This window comes from Hevea brasiliensis, chromosome 5 (assembly GCF_030052815.1).
Source record: "Hevea brasiliensis isolate MT/VB/25A 57/8 chromosome 5, ASM3005281v1, whole genome shotgun sequence".
NCBI classification, from domain to species: Eukaryota; Viridiplantae; Streptophyta; class Magnoliopsida; order Malpighiales; family Euphorbiaceae; genus Hevea; species Hevea brasiliensis.
Genome location: NC_079497.1, coordinates 107582977 through 107592263, shown reverse-complemented (window position 1 = coordinate 107592263; position 9287 = coordinate 107582977). Strand labels below are relative to the sequence as shown.

General features: G+C 24.1%; 1 long non-coding RNA gene across 1 annotated transcript; it reads left to right on the top strand.

Annotated features, from left to right (window-relative positions):
* Nucleotides 1–3512: 3512 nt before the first annotated feature.
* On the top strand, nucleotides 3513–4184 carry LOC131180265 (uncharacterized). The gene is made up of 2 exons (XR_009149056.1): nucleotides 3513–3857; nucleotides 3942–4184. It is a non-coding gene; the product is annotated as an uncharacterized LOC131180265 (long non-coding RNA).
* The last annotated feature ends 5103 nt before the right edge of the window (nucleotides 4185–9287 follow it).

Sequence of the window (9287 nt, the reverse complement as noted above, 5' to 3'; positions counted from 1 at the left end):
TTTCTTTTTTAATTTATTTTAAAAGATTTATTTTTTTTTATTATGTTGATTTCATCCGGGTATTAGTATACTCTGAGCAGGGTGTTTGAACATTAGACGTAGAAGAAGAAAATTAAGATATGAAGGAATAAAATATTTACTTAATTATGTGATTATACAATTAAATGTTATAAGGGAAATTTATAATTTGTTCTCTAGATTTTATTTTATATCACACTTAAATTTTGAGAAATTAATTATTTAATTTTTATATTTTGTATTATATTATACTTTAGTCCTTAAATTTGAAGAAATAAATTATTTAGCCTTTTAATTTTCATGATATAATAATTCTTTTAATTATTGCTCATAATTATATAAAAAAAAAGTGTCGAATACATTATAATCTTGTGTGGCACAAATAAATTTCCACTTCTCATAAATTTGTAATCTTATATAGTATCATGAGAAAACATGCCTATTTTTTATATTGCACAATTTATTTATCATTTTTATAATATAATTTTAAATTTTGAAATAATTTTATAATATATTATACATGAATTGTTAAAACAGAATAAATATTAAAAATTTAAAATAATTAAAAAGGAAACTTAAAGAAATTTAAAAATAAAATAAATATTGTTGAAATATTTAATAATTTCATTAAAAATTAACTTTCAAATAATGAAATTGGTAAATGTAATGTCAACATTTTGATAAGTAAAATAGCAAAAGATATTAATAATTTGTGTCAAAATTTTAATTTTGATGGTTTTAACTGAGATATATATATATAGAAAACATTAACCTTTTATCTATTTTTTATGAGATTTTTTTTTTATATATACAAATTTCTCGTGAGACTTTACGAATTTAAAAAATAATAACATGGAAAAAAGAAAAAAAAAAATACTAACATGTAAAAAATGAAGAAAACAAAGTGGGACTTTGTCCCACTCACGGAGCAGAGTTGGCATTGGCTTTCCTTATAAAATGAAGCCTTCTCATTGTATGATGCTTCAATATGTAGTTAAGGGGCGTCTTTAAGGGCTTTACCCGTGATTATCTTTTCTAATTAAATTATTTTAATTTTAATTAAAACTTTAATTATGTTTTAACTTAAACTAAAGTTAATGATAGTAATATTGAGAATTAATAAATAGAGAAAATAATCTATTTGTTAAAAATTATTATTAGAAATAAATTTATTTGATTTTAAAAAATTTAGAAAAATTGTCTCTGAAAATAATTTTAAGGATAAATAATATAGCTTTTAAAAATATATGGAAATAAATTTTTTACCACGTAAGTTACTTATTCATAAAGGGTTGAGAAAAAATATTTTTTTAAATATATTAGTTAGTGAATATTAAAAAAATTTAAAATTAAGTTTAAATTTGATAAAATTTAATTATAAAAATGTTAAATAATAAAATAATTTTTTAAATTATTTTTTAATAATATTTAAAATGATTTTTTTTTAAAAGCAGTTTTACCCCTCCAACTTTAATGCTAAATAGACATAATATATATATATATATAAAGTTAAATTAGTGTCATACATAAACTTATCTTGTATTTATCATTAATTATATTTAGGGACAGCAATAATTAAGATAAATATGGTCATGGAAACATATTGCATCGACTTGTGCTCTACCAATCTTGGTTGACATTGGTTTGGTGGTTTGCTTATGGGGTGCGATCTCAGAGATTGGCTCAGAAGGCGCGAGTAAGACACTAAAGAGCCCCATTATCGCTGACCTCTGCCTGTTGATACTGGCAAGATGCTTCCATGATTTCTACTCTGTGGGTTCTCCTTTGGCTCTATGCTTCACCTCTGTTTGTGCTTAGTGACAGTAGATCTATGCGTTTGGATATGTGTTTAAGGATTGGGGTCTTCACTACCAGAGCTTTTCTTTAGGTATAATGAGGTTTTTTTTTTCAGTTCAAGACATATTCTCAACTGCACAATCCTTTAGTTTTTCCCCTTCCGATCGGTGCTCCATTCTCGGCTTTTGGAGATTTCCAACCGCGTGCTGTTGCCCTATGAGATAGTATTGTTGGTCCGATGAGCCTTGTTTTTTAGGCTAAGAATAGTTTTTTTTTTTTTTTTATCTGCAATTTTGTCATTACATAAAAGCCCAAGCAAGTACAACACAAATATAAGGCTTGAAGCCTGATTTTACATGGAAGACCCATCCCAAAGTACAGGCCCAGCAATAGAAGCCCAAGACCCTTCCTTACCAATAACCTAGCTCTACACTCAAGTAGAAAGCCAAGAAGTTTGCTCAACGCTGCCTCTTCAAGAACCGAGTAGAATCAAAGCCACCAATCAAAGATTAGGAATGAAAGAATTGTTGCTAACCCATGCCTTAAAAACAAGCAAGCCAAGAAGAAACCCCTATCATCTCTATAAAAGCCACTGAACTTCCATCACTTTCGACTTGGGTGAAAAAAAAATACTAACGGCGATAAACACAAGTTACCATATTGACAAAAAATAAAACACTGTATCTTAAGTATCAAAGCATGAAACCGGAAGTCATTTTTTTGGACTTTTTTCTATAATTTTTATAATATAATTTTAAATTTTGAAATAATATTATAATATATTATGCAAAAAAATTTTAATAGAATAAATATAAAAAATTTAAAATAATAAAAAAGGAAACTTAAAGAAATTTAAAAATAAAATAAATATTGTTAAAATAAGTAAATGTGAAGTCTAACATTTTGATAAGTTGAATAGCAAAGGATATTGATAATTTGCGTCAAAAATTTTAATTTAGATGGTTTTAATTAAGATAGTTTCGATATATATATATATATATATATATATATAGAACATTAACCTTTGATCTATATGTCATAAGACTTTTTATTTTTTTACGAATTTCTCACGAGATCTTGTGTCATAGGTTTTTCAAATTTTTGAGATGAAATTTATATATGATAAGAGTGGTAGAATGTATTGAATAGAATTTAGAGTTCAAAAGTATTGTTGCTTGCTTAAAATAAATCATTAAACCCCAAGTAAAAGTATAAAAATAATTATTAAAAAAACGTAAGAATGGTATTGATAATGTTTCAATAATAATTGTATGGAAAGAGTTACCATTTAATAATAAATAATTATTAATTAATATATTAATTTTTTTCATTAATTAATAAATTAATCTTTTATAGGAAGTGATACATGGCAATATTAGAGGAAAATATATGACGTAGCAACATCAAGGAAAAAAAATACTTGATTTATATGTATAAATAGATATAGATATATGTGATAAATAGGTTCTCAACTAATTTTATGCATATTTTAAAAATTAATTTATTTAATTTAAATACCTAATTATTTGTAAAAATATTTAATATCCCCTTTAAAATCATATCAAAGAAAATCTGGACACCTAAATCTCAAGTAAAGCACATGCCATGAATGGATGAAGGTATTTGGAAACATATAGCAAATCCAAGAAAGCAAAGAAAGCTTAATTTGGCTATTTTCAATATATACCTTAAAAGGGTTATTATTTACTTAATTATTTTAACCATATATATAGACCCATGCAAGAGTCATCCTGTAGAAGATTGCTGAGCTGGATTAAATAGGAGGCTTGTCATATAAGTTGTCCTACAGCTGTTATAACTTATTTTGTCTCTCTTACTTTCACATGCACAGCATATGTGCTAGACTTGTATATAAAGACACAGACTCTGTATTCCCTTTTTTGGAGAAGGATAGCAGTTACTATTTTTCTCAATTCTTTCTAAGCAAGTTTGTTCACATCCTTGTGTGGCTAGCTAGTAACTTATAGAGATGGTTGTGCTTCCCTTTAAGCATGTCTTGGTCCTTCTCCTTGTATTCTCAGGTTTGTTTATTTGTGATCTCCTTAATTAATCAAGGTAATTTGTTAAGATTTAAGAATAATGGAATTGTAAATTATGTAATGCAGGTGGGTTAATGGTGTACCAAACAGAAGCTGAAATATGTAAAAGTATACTACCACCTCTTCCTGGAAGCAAAGGGTGTGATTTGGGAAATTGTCAGAAATTGTGCAAATTTCTGCATAAAGGATCTGCTGAATGTGTTACTGTTGGCACAAATACTCAATGTATGTGTGTCTGGGAATGTCATTAATTATTATCATTGAGCAATTAATCAATAAATAAAAATTTTCAGTTTAATTTGCACTTAATTATTCTAAATAAGATGCAAACAGCCTGTCAAGAATAGAGTCAGTGGTTGAGGATTCAACTTTTGATACACTCCATTTTGAGTTTGAATCCCAATGACTATTGTTGAAGTCAATCTATTCTCTCTAGCTATGTCTTCTCTTCTTCTCAAGTAAAGCACATGCCATGAATGGATGAAGGTATTTGGAAACATATAGCAAATCCAAAAAAGCAAAGAAAGCTTAATTTGGCTATTTTCAATATAAACCTTAAAAGGGTTATTATTTACTTAATTATTTTAACCATATATAGATACCCATGCAAGAGTCATCCTGTAGAAGATTGATAAGCTGGATTAAATAGGAGGCTTGTCATATAAATTGTCCTCTAGCTGTTGTAACTTATTTTGATTCTCTTACTTTCACATGCTTAGCATGTGGGCTTAAATAATTTATTTAAAAAAAAAATCCTCCAATATTTTAATAATTAAATTTTAGATTGTTGGTAGGAGCGTTAAAGTTATCTTCTCTATTTCTTTTATAATTTTTTTTAAAAGGTTTTATTTTTTTTTGTTATGTTGATTTCATTCGGGTATTAGCATACTCTGAGTAGGGTATTTGAACATTAGACCTAGAAGAAGAAAATTAAGATATGAAGGAATAAAATATTTACTTAATTATGTGATTATACGATTAAATGTTATAAGTGAAATTTATAATTTGTTCTCCACATTTTGTTTTATATCACATTTAAATTTTGAGAAATTACTTGTTTAATTTCTAAATTTTGCATTATATTATACTTTAGTCCTTAAAATTTAAGAAATAAATTATTTAGCCTTTTAATTTTAATGTCTAGAATAATTTAATCTCTATAATTTTAATGTTTATAACAATTCTATTCATTAACCGAATGACTAATTATTCTATATATTAAAACTATAGGGATTAAAGTATGATATAATACAAAATTTAGAGACTAAATAATTTATTTTTCAAAATATAAGGACTAAAAGATAATATAGTGTAAAATTTAAAGATTAAATTAATTTCTCAAAGGTAAGAGATTAAAGTGTAATATAATATTAAATCAAGAACCATATTATAAATTTTCCATGCTATAAATATTTGTAGTAATTTAATAGTCATCAGTTTTTAAATATGAAGGAAATTCGTTATTATTTTGAGGTTGAAAGTGCTTTTTTTTTTTTAAATCAATTAAATATAAAAATAATAATTATAAATTTCAAAGAAACAATAATTAATTTTCTTCCACTCAAACTAAAAAAAAAATCTATAATTAAGAAACCCCAATAAAAAAATTTAAAATTTATAAAAAAAAATAATAAATGAATCATTAAATTTCGGCACAAATCGAGCTTTTTGATGAGACAAAGGATAGGATTTGATGCCTTCTCCTTGATTTCCATTCCTAGAAGATAGCTATTTTTTTATTTTTCAATTTAGGTAATGTCAGGTATATGCACTAATTTTACACATTCTTTAAAATTAATTTATTTACTTTAAATGTCTAATTCTATTAATTTAGGCCATTTTCAATATCATAACTTAAAAGGGGTTATTATTTACTTATTTTAACCATATACAAGCATTAATAGAGAATGGAAGAAAAATATATAAAGACTTCTATATAAACCATCCTTCCTTGTGGCAAGCAACAGTTATATCTTAGAGATGGCTGTTCTTCCCCTCAAGCATTTCTTTGTTCTTCTCCTTGTTTTCACAGGTTTGTTTATTTGTACGATTTCTTGCATTGTAAAATTCTAATTTAAATCAGATTTATTACAAATTTTAAATTTAAATATATGGGTTTCTCATATTTTAAATATATGTCTATCATGTACTTATCTAAATTTGATCTATTATAGATCTAAGATATATTATGTAAACTGAAATACACATATAAAATAGATGAGATGTAAATTTTTATATATTGAGTTCATGATAAATCAAATTTAAATAAGTTTTCATTAACTTTGTATTGTGAATAAAAATAATTGAGGTAATTAATTAAGACTAATGGAATTGTTATTTATATAATGCAGCAGGATTAATGGTGATGCAGCAAGCAGAAGCTGATATATGCAACAATATACTGAAACCCCTTCCTGGGAGCGGTGGGAAATGTGTAGTGAGAGCTTGTGAGAAATTGTGCAATCTGTTGTACAAAGGATCTGCTGAATGTGTTGAGTCAGGAACTCGATGCATGTGTGTCTGGGAATGTTGATTAATTACTATATTATCCCCATCACCCACTAATTTTTCTGTTTAATTGCCATTGATTATTTTAAATAAGATGTCAGCCTGCGCTGTGAGCAAGTTTTATATATATAATTATTCTTCTAATAAATTACTTGATTATTTATTTTGATATATTTTATTTTATTCTTAAAAAGTAGTGTTTATATTTTAAATTTAATATATGTATATGTGTTTTAAATATATCATATATAATTATTCATCCATAAGATTTGGATGAAGTGACTATTTGACTAACAAAATAGAATAGAATTTAAGAAATTTAGTAGTTTAAAATTTTAATAATAAATTAAATTAAATTTAAAAAATATTTTATTAACAGGAACAGATTTGAAACATGTCAATTAATTTGTTTTAAATTTATAATTTTTAATATTCCTAAAATTTATAAATTATTCTTTGCTCTTTCTTGAAGCTTTTTATAAATGATAGCCATTTCAAGACCACCACTAGCTAAATCGCTTAGGAAACCAAGAATCTTAAGATAAATGCTGATCAATATGGCAAGATTGGAGGAGGAAGGGGCAACTCTCTCTCTCTCTTTCCAGTTCCTACAAAGAGAAATTTTTTCTCTATTGTTCTTGGTCTTTGTGGTTCTCGATTGCTTCCCTCTGTCAGTATCACGAGCAAGGTAATTGCCTCTAACTTGAAGTGTGGGTCTCTCCCTCTCCATCTTGGAATTAAGACATAAATGGTTTATTTGCTTTTATGATTTTGATTGCAGATCTTAGGAAATCTTTATAAAGGATTGTTTCTTAATTTGTTAGCCCTAATCGAGTCCTATAGATTGTGTCTATTGTTGAGTTGGGGATCTATGGAAGGTCAATGAAGCCGGCGCATGTCAACTGTGAGGCTGTCATGCCCACCATTTGGTGGTAAACCGCTTCTAAAGCTAAATAAGAGTTTCTATAATGGGCTTTAACTCGATTAACTTTATTTAATGAAAAGTTACAAAAATTACAATTTTTATTTTTGACCAAAATTATTGTGTTATTTTTATAAAAAAAATGAAAAACAATTGTGTATGTAAAGGTTAAAAAGAATTAAATGTAATTAGTCCCATTAAAAAGTTATTTCTCAATTTGTTAAATTTAGTTAATTTATCTTAATTAATCTCCACACACGAATTGAGTCTTTTGATGAAGTAATTAAATTATATAAAATGAAAAGTTAATAAAAAAATAAAAGCTTGTTTAACCTTTATAATTTTATGTGATTTATTTGAATATAAGTTTTTTTTATTAATTTATTATTTTATGTAAATTATCTTATACAGAATCACGACTATAAAATACAATTTTTACTTTCGATGAGACAAGGTACAAGATTTGATGTCTGATCCTTTTCATTCCTAGAAAATAGCTAATTCTATTTTATATATACCAGCTAAATATTGGATATTTATAATATTATTTTTTAAAATATAATTTTAAATTATTTTTTAATTTTGAGATATATCATTTTGAAATTTTCTATAAGTAAATGAAATATAAAACTCTTAAAAAACATTAAAAAGTATATTTATAATAGTTTGAGAATTAAAATGAAGAAAAGGAATCAAATAAATCTCTATACTTTCAGTTGAGGACTAAATAAGTTCAAAGTCAAGCTTTGGATTTAATAAGGACAAAATTTTCTAATTAAAGCCAAATAGATCATTTTTTAAAAAAAAATTATTTTATATGATTTTTTAATAGTAAAATACTAAAATAAAAATTTTAATATTAAATAATTTTTGTTTATCATGTTTTTCAAATTTTTTTTAAATTTTATTTTAATTAAAAATATAAGTAATTTTTAATATTTAAAAAATAGAAAAATATATTTTATTATTAGAAAAGTAATATTTTATTAGGTTAAAACTTTTTCAATCTTAATTAGAAAGTAAAGGGATTTATTTAGCTCAAAACTTAATTTTGAATTTATTTGCTCATTAACAGAGACTTATTTGATTTTTTTATTAAAATAAATATTAATTTAATATACCTAATACTGTCATTAGGTAATACCATTTTGATATTAATAAAATATTTTATGATATATATATATATATATAACATTTGATGAAATACAGTAAAAACTTGGGAAAAAGAAAAAATATATCCATGATAAATATATGCATACTATAAGATGTATGAACATTAAATAAAAAAAATAATATTATTTTTATCTTTGATATGAAAAGGTAATACAATAATTTTTTAAATAACAAATTTAATCACAAAAGTCTTGAATTTTGAGAATCCAACTATTAAATAAAATAACCATTTGAATCATAAAAATTATAGTAGTAATGGTAATAATAATGATACTCAAAAGAAAAATAAAAAAAAGAGAACTAAATCACATAAAAGAGAATTAAATACTTACTCTTTATAGAGAGTATCACATGACAATACCATAAGAAAATTTGTTTTCTTTATGTATATATAATAGGGAATTGTTTGGGCTTTGTACGAAGCTATTAATAATTTTAATGCATAAAATAATATATAAATAATTTTTAATTTTAACATATGAAAATAATATAATTTTTAAATTTTTTGTTAATTGCTTCAAATTTTATTTTTATTAATTTATATGAACTTTTTATCTCACAAAATAAGATTTCATAATATTATAAAAATAAAAAATAATTTTAATAGAAAATAAAATACATATTAAAAATAAAAATATAGATTAAAGATATAAAATAATTTGAGATTAGTTCAACCATACGAGCAATTTCATCATTTTAAAATAACAAAAAAATTGTATATCCTCTTAATATGTTAAAAAAATATTTGAACATTATTTTTTTTAATATTATTTAATAAAATGATATTAATAATATAAAGTATAATGACA